The 11306-nt window shown below is 39.1% G+C and overlaps 1 protein-coding gene across 2 annotated transcripts in view; it reads right to left on the reverse strand.

Moving 5' to 3' along the window:
* Positions 1-11306, reverse strand: part of ARHGEF3 (Rho guanine nucleotide exchange factor 3) — a 109663-nt gene that overhangs the window by 25756 nt on the left and 72601 nt on the right. The gene's annotated exons all lie outside the window — the stretch shown is intronic.

Consider the following 11306-nt stretch of genomic DNA (forward strand, 5'->3'; position numbering starts at 1 on the left):
TGTCGCTCCCGCAGCGTTAACAGCGCACGGACACAGGGACGCATTAACCGTGTGCTTCCCGCAGGGCGACTGCGAGAGCGTCTGGCTTTTCGGGCAGCCGAGTGTCCGACAGGAGGGCAGGACTAACAGCGGTCCCCAATGGCACAGTCCCAAAGCCAGACTGGCCTCCAGACCTGCGCACGGCAGTGGCACCTGCACTGAGTGCGCTGCGCTCCCGCTGATCAGGGCGGGAATCTGCATCATGGCACGGATGCCATGGTGCCACAACACTGAGCATTGCTTTTACTCCCTCCCCAGCACGCTTCTTTTTTTCTTTTTCCTCCAACCCATATTGTTGCTTTTTCCTGTCCGGCAAGCTGGAGTTTGTTTCTTGTGTTTTTAAATTCCACTTTTGTTGCTATTGTTCAGCCAAATGACTCCCCTGCCCGCACCTCTCATTGTATCGAACTGAGAAAGTGGAAAAACACCTCTGCCTAAGATGTCTCATAGGGCATTTCAGTGTCTGAAATTTGCCAGGCAAATTCTGTTTGATGGCTACCTTAGAACAAAAGTAGTGAAAATTTCCTGAAAAGAGAGAGGAAGCCTTAGGGACCCTGTCTGCAACACAGGACCAGTCTGACAGAGACCAAAATACTGGAGACAAGGAAAAGGAAATTGAGTAGGAAGCTGGATGGGGGAGAAGGGAAGAATATTTTCAGCCACAGGGAAGCAGCCCAACCAAGAATAACTTCACAGACCTTGAAACAATTGACTGATTTTAAAGGGAGATTATGTGATGGATGTGGCTTTACAAGCATCTATTTTTCTAAAGGCTGTTAATCAGATAATGATGACTTTAGAATAAGATTAGTCAAATGGCAAATCTAGTCCTCATCTGGACACTTTCCTTTGACTTCACCAATATCCCAAACATATAATAAGCTTTCATATTTACCCTCCTAGGCTTTTTCAAGAGCAGCTGCAGTACAAGAGATGCTCTCCTGTGCCTGTTATGCACATCTCTCTATCTTATGGTAGCCTGCCCTTAAAACAAAAACCCCACTAGGTTTCCAGCCCTGAAATTCCTGCAATATCACTAGAACAAAGTTATCAGTACTTCTAGATGGGCAATGATTCTAGAAGGAAATGTGACATTGAACATTTGGGTGTTCTGTGCCTCCTCACCTGCATCACAGTAGGGCAGGACACAGTTCACTGAAAGCGAAAGTGTTGACAAGAGGCACAGAACAGCTTTCATGAAGATAATGGTTAAGCAGACAGGATATACAGAAAAGACAGAGAGAGAGCAACAGGTGTTATAAAGACCTACAAACCACAATTGACAGAGGAAGCAGATATGGAATGATTTTTCACTGTATTCAACTACAGGGAAAAAATTATTCCCCGGATTAAACCAGATGGTGGCAGATTCAGAGCAAAGAAAAAGGAACTAATTCTTCATATTATATACAACTTTTGTATTACATACATTGGAAGTATTTGTCATAAGATGCTGCTCCTAAGAAACGTTCTCAGACACAAGTTCTTGACTACTGGGGCAGTATTTTGGGAAAGACCATGACAGGCTATTTGTGTTTCAGACTCTTCTCTAACCATCTACTGCTCACCACCACTGAATATTTGGTGTTAGGTTAGATCAATTCTTCAAGCCACCCCCTTTCTTTCCATGTTTAAAAAAAACAATATGAAAAAATGTAGCATTTTATTTGAAGACTACATACAAGTCTTAGCTCAGGATTTCTGAAGCTATGAACAGTTACTTCAGTCACACAAACATACATGCACTTCTGCAAGTCTTCTTCCATGTGATGTTCAGGGGACACAGCTCTGAGCACAACCTGACAATGTTAGGCAGTTTCACCTCCCATTTCAAGCACCACTACGTACAAATTGTAAAAAATGGTCAAGAACCTCCATGAGAACACAGCAGCTGCTGTGTAACCATTTAAACCCAAGAAGCCTTGATTTCAAATACCATCTGTGTATGTTTGTTTATGAAGGTGTATGCTAATACCATTTCAAAAATCAGCTTCACTTAAATCATTGAGACAAAATACCTTCAGGGCATGTTCTCAAAGCAATCTAATCCTGTAACATGCTTCATGGCATGAACAGCACTTCACACAGGACAGGAGTATACTGGTTTGGAGATTGAAATAATGAACTTGGGTTTATACAGATAAAAAAATATGCCGAAAAAAGGATTCTGTCATTTGTCCATTAATCAAGGCAGTGCACTTCAGCTTGACTAAGCATTCTTGAGAAACACAAGAAAAAATAGTTCTAAGAGGAATATGATTGTTAATAGGCAGGGCTTTCATGTCAATAAGTTTCAGAGCATCTTGTACCTACAAGATAGACTTCAATGACATGGAAAGTAGGATTCATTAGACTCCATGGACATTTGTTTACTCCACCAGAAGAGCGTAAATAGAGTTTTAGAAATGAAATTTGGACCCAAAAGTTCACTGATGAACAGCAGTGAACTTTATAAACATAATATTATCCGATGGAATAACAAATAGTGCAATTGCAAACAACTCTCTCTTTCAGAGAGCTGTCTGTAGAATGCTATGTGCATTTATAAACAATGAATTATGATTACAGGTTAGTCATGGTATTGAATCCCTTCTGAACTGCATATCAAACACTCGGGAGTCCCTTCTGAGAGATCTTACAAACTTAGTGTGATTTACATTTCATTTCTACATTAAATTAGGCTGCACAGTGACTGCCCATCTAGTAGTAGTCACTGCATTGTGCGTGTGCACACGGGCCCAGGCAGAGCCAAATGTCAGTTCATAAACTTGTGGCTGAAAGATTCCCTAGAGAACTCCACTTATACAGCTGGAGAAACAAAGGTCCCAGTGATTCCACTAAGGAATTTTGTAAGTGTGGAGCCAGTGAGTCCACTCTTTAAAATTTCCAAAAATTATACTTAAGACTACAAGTCTACACTAACACTATAAAAATTGTAAATCTGAATTGTAAGGTACTTTTAAAAAAATAAACTAGTGTTTCAGATAAAACGATGGTAGTGACTAGATTGCAAAGCAAGCCAGTGCATCAGTTTTGCCATTTCTGGAACACATTTTTTGTGGGTTTAATTCAGTGGGGAAGGTGTAGGAGGGTTTTTTAAACTTATTTAGGCCAACACAGAATTTAGTCAGACAGTTACTTACCTGTCAGAGAGAAATAAGGGAGGTATTTGGTAAGTCTGGAAAGCCCAGCTCAAAGGTGCCTACCACTGCTGACCTGGTTGAGGACTGAAATTCACTGACAGAGCTGTTCTGTGGTCATGGTGTTGACACCAATGCCTTTAGTTCATTTCCTCACAGATTCAAAACCTAGCACAGAAGTAACTCTTGCAAAAGCATCTGTCAGCACAGCAAAGCCCTTTGAGATGTTCAGGGTCAAACCTTACAAAAGCCTTAAATTAAATAGAAATATTGCATACACATTTCAAGTTAAAAAAACCTCAATAGTTTGCACTTTATGGAGTATCTCTCATATAATATATGCACCCTTCCTTTCATTTAAACTGAAAGAAGGTAGATTTAGATTAGATATTGGAAAAAAAGCTTTTCACTGTGAGGGTGGTGAGGCACTGGCACAGGTTCCCAGAGAAGCTGTGGATGGCCCATCCCTGGAAGTGTTCAAGGCCATCAGGCTGAATGGGGCTCTCACCAGCCTGGCCTTGTGGAAGGTGTCCCTGCCATGACAGGAGGTTGGAATGAGATGAGCTTTAGGGTCCCTTCCAAAACAAACCATTCTGTGATTCCATGTGTTTGGTTTCACAACAAACAAACCAGTAAACCAGAAGCCACTGCTTAGGAGAGGAAGAATTTTGCTAAGAATACTCAAAGCAAAGCTACTATTCCTACTGTTCTGAAATGAGCAGTGAAAGTCAGCCAGGCTAATGCTGCACACGCACACAATTCTGCACCTATGGAGTATCTCTGAAGCCTCTCTCCCAACATGCTCCAGTATCTCTTCAGGATACTCATTAGGAAGCTCTCCTTACAGAGAAACAAACTAACAATCACCGACACCAAAACCACATTCAAAAAATCCAAAGAGAACTTCTGAAGAGGTCTTTTCAACCCAACATTAATAATTTGAATCTGCTCAGAAGCTGGAATACAGAACCACTGACAGTGTTGAGTGAGAAGACAGAAATCATATGAACTGCTAAAAAAAGAGCATTTATCAGGCAGTTACCCAGCTGTTCAAGAAACTGTAACTTCCCCATTGCAAATGCAGATTGTTCACATGGTAATGAGTTACAATTTACTAGGTAATAAATATTAGGAAAAGATTGCTTGATTAAACACTTTGTTGCTGAGAAATTCCAATAAAAATATTAGAGCATAAGTGATTACCATTAAAAATGTGCTCTCAAAAACCACACCTGTAATTTTTCCAGGTAGAGTCCTAATCATGGAAAGATCAGTGCAGAACAATGAAACACATCTCTGTGGAACATGTGACATCACAAAACTGAATCCCAAATTTCTATTCTGTCTAGAGTCTCCATTTGAAGACCTTTCACATGATGCTTATCTGTGCCACTTGGGGAATAACATGAGAAGGAGGAAGTTATGTTTCCTCACTATTATCATGGGCTGTGCTTTGGGATTGGATGCCAAGATGCCCTGAACTGTTCCCCTAACTTTTGTCAAATACAATTAGTTGATAGCAGGAGTCTCCCTTGTTTTCCACTATGAATAATGGCTATTTCAAAATACCACCTCTACCCTGAAGTACACTCATGTTGAAGTGATGGAGAGCCATGATTCTCATGCAAACCATCATGAATGATTTATTGTATAAACACACACCCAGTTGTAAGGAAGGCTGCAGGCTTTCAAAGTCACACAGGCACTCAGTGTTTCTTCATACAAGTGTAGCTGGTAGAACAAATCTGCCCTGGGAGAGAAACAGATCAAACCACCTGCCAAGTTGTTTTGATTAGGTTTTATTTTGCTAAATTCATGTAACTTTTGATTGCCACAGGAAATACTGTACAGTTAAAGGATGCCCTGTAACAATCACATTCACACTGAGGCAGAAGCACTCCTTTCACGAGCTTCCCTAGGGATGATAATAACAGCCCATTTTAAATCTGCCTCAGGTTCACAAACAGAAATTGTTTTGGTGACTTCAGCTCAAGCCTAAGGACGGCTGGCCTCAAGACACTGGGAAGGGTTCACACTTCTCCACCCTGCTACAACACCCAGCAATACACACCACTTGGTGGGCCCTGATGAGGGAATCACAGGGTGTGGTGAGATTGGCTAAAATGATCCTCCACGAGTCACACTTATAAACAAAGAAGTTGGTTGAGCTTGTCTGAGTACACTTCCCTGGGGACAGCAGAAAGAAGGAGGTGGGGAGGATTGTATGGATTTATCCATGTGGATTTTAAACAGCTGCTCAAGTTCTGTAGAGGGTGAAATGATCACCCAAGGTGGAGTGTCCTTTCATGAATTTTTCATTGAATGGCATTCTAGGGAGAGGAAATGACTGGAAACACTTGTATGATGTTTAAATTAGATTAAATGTAATTAAAATACTTTTGTTTAAGTTACAGGCAGTGGGGGAGCAGGAATTTCTCTCCAGAGCACTCCTGCTGACTGGAAAATTAGGTAACATTTCTTTATGAGAAATCATTATCCCTAATACAAAATGTTTAGCAAGACATCACAGTAGTGGTCTATTTTTTTGTTTTGATTAAATTTTATTACAAAAACATTTATATTACATGAGTAACTCTGTAATATTTGTCCTCAGAGTGGATAGTAATTTGTAATTTTTTGCTGTATGTATGTATGTTTTGCTTATATATGTATGTATGATCAGAAAAGAGCAAAAAGAAAATTCTGTTTTATTCAGAAGCAACAGGAATTTCCCCTGCCTAGAACCAATCTCACAATACTGCCCAAATGCCACTTGGTTTATTCTTCCAACCATCCCCTCCAACTGCAATATGTAAAGCAAAGTTTGGGGTTTCTAGGGTTTATTAGACAAATCACATAACTGGGGGAGAAAAAACAACAAAAGCCAAACCAAAGCATACAAAAAACCCTAAACACAAATAAGCAAACAAAACTCTTAAAAAGAACCAATTGAACAAACAACAAAAGAAGAGCTTTCAGCTACACAGGTCCTTCTTCAGGTCAGAAATAAAACCAGCAAAAAAGGATAAGACTTGGGTCTTTTGAGTTGCCTTTTCCTATTCGCCTCTTTACCTAATTATACAAACTTCAAACCTTGTTACACATATGTGTTCAGTTTGACACAGTTTATTGTGCTGTACCCAAAGTCCCAAGTGCTGACAAAGAACAGGATTTTAGAGTATGGCTGAGGTGAATTGACAATTTGCCACTTGTAAAAACATAAATCTCCTTTCCCTCTCTACCCAAATTCCTCTTCCTCCCTCTCTTCCTGCTCTTCCTCTGGCACTGTGCCCTCTCTGTGTAGTCCTTCCTTATTGCAACTCTAACATTCGTCTCCTCACACAGGTAAGTCAGCAGTCTAAAACCCCCCCAAATACTTTCTTTTCCCACATCTCTCATCTGCTGCTTTTGGGAGCTGAACAAGTTACTGTGCATGAGAAAAGCGCCAGAACTCACTGCAGAGAAATGGTGAAAAAGCTCTCAGGTACAGATAAGGACAGGGCAGGGAAAAGGCTGGTTTTTCTCCTCCTAGTAGCTCTAAACTGTTAGCTCAGCTTGTTTCATGAAGTCATACCCAAAGAATACTGTCATCATTTCATTTTTTTAGATGAGAGATTTGGATCCAAAGCCTTATTTATTTATTTTCAAAAACAAACCCACCTATTAATTTCCATAACAACTGTGCACTGTTACTCATCCAGGCAGTCATTTTTGCCAATTTGACTATCTTGAAATTAGAACATCTGTGCTTCTTGAATAAATACTTAGAACACAAACCTTGAGACTGATTTCATGTTCTCCTGAGCAATAGAATTAAGGTTGAAAAAGATCTTTAAGATCATCACACCCAACTGTTAACCCAGCACTGCCCACCACAATACATTAATTGCAAAAGGCCTTTAAAAAAAAAAAAAGATTTGCAAATTAAGATCCCTGTGCAACACTAGTAGTTTAGAGATAATGTACCTTAGGAAAGTCTAACAATTGCAGGAAGTGAAATCAGAAGCATGAAAATTACAATTCATGTACCCTTTTCTAGACCATAGCCAAGGATGTGCCAGCAGTGTTCTAGACCCAAAGTTAAGCAAATAAAAATTTTTCAACACAGATTACAAGACATCCATGGGAGAGAGTGATGAAAGTCAAGCAAAATAGCAAGACTACTCAGTGTTTTACAAACAGAAACAAGAGTCTAGTATCTCCACTACAGTAAAGCAGCCTTGCACCTGAGAGGCCTTTTTTTCACACTGCAATACTGACAACCCAGTGCAGAAACCCTCCACATTTGGTCCTGAAGAGAGTTCCTTGGATCACACAATGCCTTACAATCCAGATTGTTACAGTGACTATGCAAATTACAACATTCCACTGTAGTGGTCCATTAATATCTTTAGAAATGTTGTTCAATTCCCGTATGCTATGACCTACGGTACAAAAACATCAGACAAAAATAAACACAAAAAATCATCTTTCTGTTACCCACATCCTCCCCCTAAGAGCAGGGAGGAAAACCATGGTATAACTTCAAAAAGAAGTGTCCTTCAAAAACTGGTAATGCATCAACAACTGATAGAACTACTCTACTCCCAGTACAACTGCACTGCAGACCTGTGTCTTTAAAGATGATGTGACATTAGGCAACAATGTGACTAATCTTTAAAAGCTGAAATGGAACATAACATCTTCAAACAGACAACAACTTACACTAGGACAGATCTTCTTTGTTCATATCCCTTTATCAAGGATTAGAGAATTGAGAAACCATTGCCGGGAATAAAAAAGATTTCATTTAAAGTTACAAAATAACTGTCTTCCCAAGAGTAAATATAATTATGTAATCCCATCCCATGGTACAGAAGTTATTACAACAAGTTTAATTGACACAGAAAGATAAATAAGAAACAGTTTTCCTGAATACTTTCCTGATTTAAGAAAGCCAGCTGTAATTTCTGAAGGCTATCTCCTCTCTGGTCAAGCTGTTAACCACAAACTGCTCTCTGGCACTGATCAAGTTCATTCTGCTTTTATGTGATCTTCATTATCAAATCTGCAACCACAACCCACCACCAGTGCTCCATTTCCATTCAAGTTCAACTATGAATTTTGGACAGGTGACTAATGATCACAGTTAATTTAGTTCCCAAGATAGCAGAGATGGTCAATAGTTGGAAAAAATGTTCTCTGAAAGTAATTCCAACCATCACAGAGAAAATATTGTTTACTACTTAAAAAGCTAAGAAACAACTCAAAATTGCATACGTCTTGTATCTAATAATCTTGAAAACATAGCAATTGACTGAACACAAAAGCAAGATCTCTTTACAAACATTCTGATTTTATTATAAAATTGGGATTGGTGTTACATTACATGGATATCAATATTGTATCTTCAAATCCCTGCAAAAACATGAACTCTTAATAAAACTCTTACCCTAGTAAACAGTGAAGTGTTAATATAAGTTACTGTAGAACAACATGAGGAGACTTAAATACCAAACATAGCCAAAAAATTATTTTGTTCTAAGGATGTGTTTTATAAAGAGAGTATACTAAGGGAAAAGAGAAGCCATGTACTTTTAATGCAAGGCACTGCTTTCAGAGCTCAAGATCATTAACAGCTGACAAGTTTGTTCTGATCAACATGCAACTTTTGGGAAGGATTCTTCTGAAAACATGGGGATGTACAGCAGGAGAAAATCACACAGATTAAAAAAAAAAAATTAGAAATCAAGTTGAGAAGGAAAGCTTTTATTCTAGACCAGACAGGAACTGGAATGAACAACCTGAATGGCTGAATGATTTGAAGGATTGGGATAAATAATTTATCTCTCCTTTCAAAAGCCTTTGTAGTTTCTGTCTGATGCACAATGGAAGTCATTAGAGCAATGCAAAGAGGAGCACAGAACAATCAAAGTGATTACCTAGGAAAATGGCAAATAATACAAAAAATTAGATACAGGATATATAAAAGGCCCTACTTCTCAGGTAAGTTTGATGCCATTCAGGAACACAGCAAAAGAATTTTAGAAGAGAAGGCATTGTCACATTAAATTAATTTTCTGTGTGGCAATATGTGTTCTGTAATTGATGGATAGAACAAATTCAGTGTGGAAGGCTCTGTACCATGAACAGCCCACTAGAAACCCACACACAACACTGCCCACCAGGAAACTCCCTGAGACAGTCCTTTTACTTAACGTGACCTTCAACCTTGCACACAAGCAGCAGTTTGAGTAGACCTGCAAGTGATCTTGAATGTAAAAAAAAAAAATTCCTCCCAAGGAATCTTATTTCACTCTTCAGCTCTGAAACTGTGAGTTTGTGTATGAGTTCTAGGCTACTACAGAAGAGAGCAAGGTTACAGAACACTTCTTGGTAACTAAATTAGCTAAAGGTAGGAAATGGGCTTGCAAGCACTTTAACAAAGAACTGTTTTCTGAAATAGAAAACAGAAAACAAACTTGCAACCATCCAGAATTGCTAACTTTGGTTGAAGCAAAAATATTTTGTCACCTATAAAAGGTGAAGAAGGAAAAGGGAAGTAAAAGGTGCAACAGGAGTAAAAACAATGTTTTTCCAGGCTGCAGGATACAGGACCTTCATTTCGATTTAGATTAATAATTATCCATTAGAAACATGATAACATTCACTGCCTGTATACTTACCTTATTCTGCATATGATGGTTAAATAATGACTAGAAAAGTATAAACCAAGTATCAAGTGGGAGAAAAAAGTGAGCAGATTGCTGGCACGTGAATGTGTTTCAATAAAGCAGACTCCTGGCATGTGAACATGTTTCAATAAAGCAGAAGGAAAAATGTTAATCCTTATGTTGTACTTCGAGCACACTGTCACACATGGTACAGGTGTTTCAGTGTGCTCTGCCAGTTCCCCCTGAATTCACTACTCCATTCCTCCCTAAAACAAAACAGGACCTAGGAAGAGAGCCCAGGCTGGGTATTCAAGACTACCTAAAGGAGTTGCAATGATAATCCACAAAGAAAAATGGTTAAGTCCTATGAAATGTCCAGCCATTGCACTGATGAATCCAAATGGAAAGGCTGAAAGGATGCCTTCATAAAAGCATAGCTGTACAATAAAGATTGGAATGCACCTCATATCTGCAATAGAAACACAGGTATGTTATTACATACTGTTCTCTGGAATTTGGTGGGTTTGTTTTTGTACAAACACTTAGAGACTACCTGCTTCTGTTCCTAATTGCTTCCTCTAGATCTGTTATTTTTATTAAAATAAAGGATATCTATCCAAATGATTGCAGTTTTGCCACAATAAGGATCCATCTATTTTGTTAGCTCAGGAAGTGCCATTTGTTGCAGTACGTGCTATCTAACAGCAGATGTGCATTATAACGTGTCATTGCAGGATATATTAACCACGGCACATGAATGAGCCAAACAGCTGAAACAAGAAGCTACAAAGACCTTTTAGAACATGAGCAGCCTCCCTGATCTCTGTGAAACTAAATCACCAATCTGGTATTACCTGCACATATGGGAAAGATACAATAACCAGGAAACAGATCTTATGTAAGACACAGTCTAATGCCTGGCACTTGTTCTACAATTGCTACCTACCCTACTAGCACCTCTTTTTTTGTCCTGAATTACGTGTTTACATACCTACAGTAGATCTATAATGGAGTTTTGATTCAGATATTATTTCCCCAATATACAACAGCTCAAGGAGGGAAGGTTGCTTTGCTTGTGGTGTACAGGTTTGGATTTTTTTAATCATTGCCTGCCCTCACATTCTTTCTCAACACCTGCAGCATTTGAGCAGCAAAAACCTCTAAGTCAATGAGCTTCTGATCCAACATTTCTGTCAGAATTGTAGTATTCCCCCCACCCTCTGCAAGGCAATCAAAACATCCCGTTAGCCAAGTTTTACATTTGTATCCAGATTATGAGAGCGCAGTTTTGAGTGAGATATTGCCAACTTCCAAAAATAACAGTAACAGAGATAAACCCAATTAACAAATAACTTCAAAGAGAGATACTCCTTGCAAAAAGAGAAAATAGATAGAGGGAAATCTTTAGCCCTGATTCCATCCCTGGTGTTAGAAGATGAACAGCTTTCACTATGACTTCCTATCCAACACAGCA

Source organism: Corvus brachyrhynchos, unplaced genomic scaffold (assembly GCF_000691975.1).
Source record: "Corvus brachyrhynchos isolate BGI_N302 unplaced genomic scaffold, ASM69197v1 scaffold4, whole genome shotgun sequence".
Classification (NCBI taxonomy): domain Eukaryota; kingdom Metazoa; phylum Chordata; class Aves; order Passeriformes; family Corvidae; genus Corvus; species Corvus brachyrhynchos.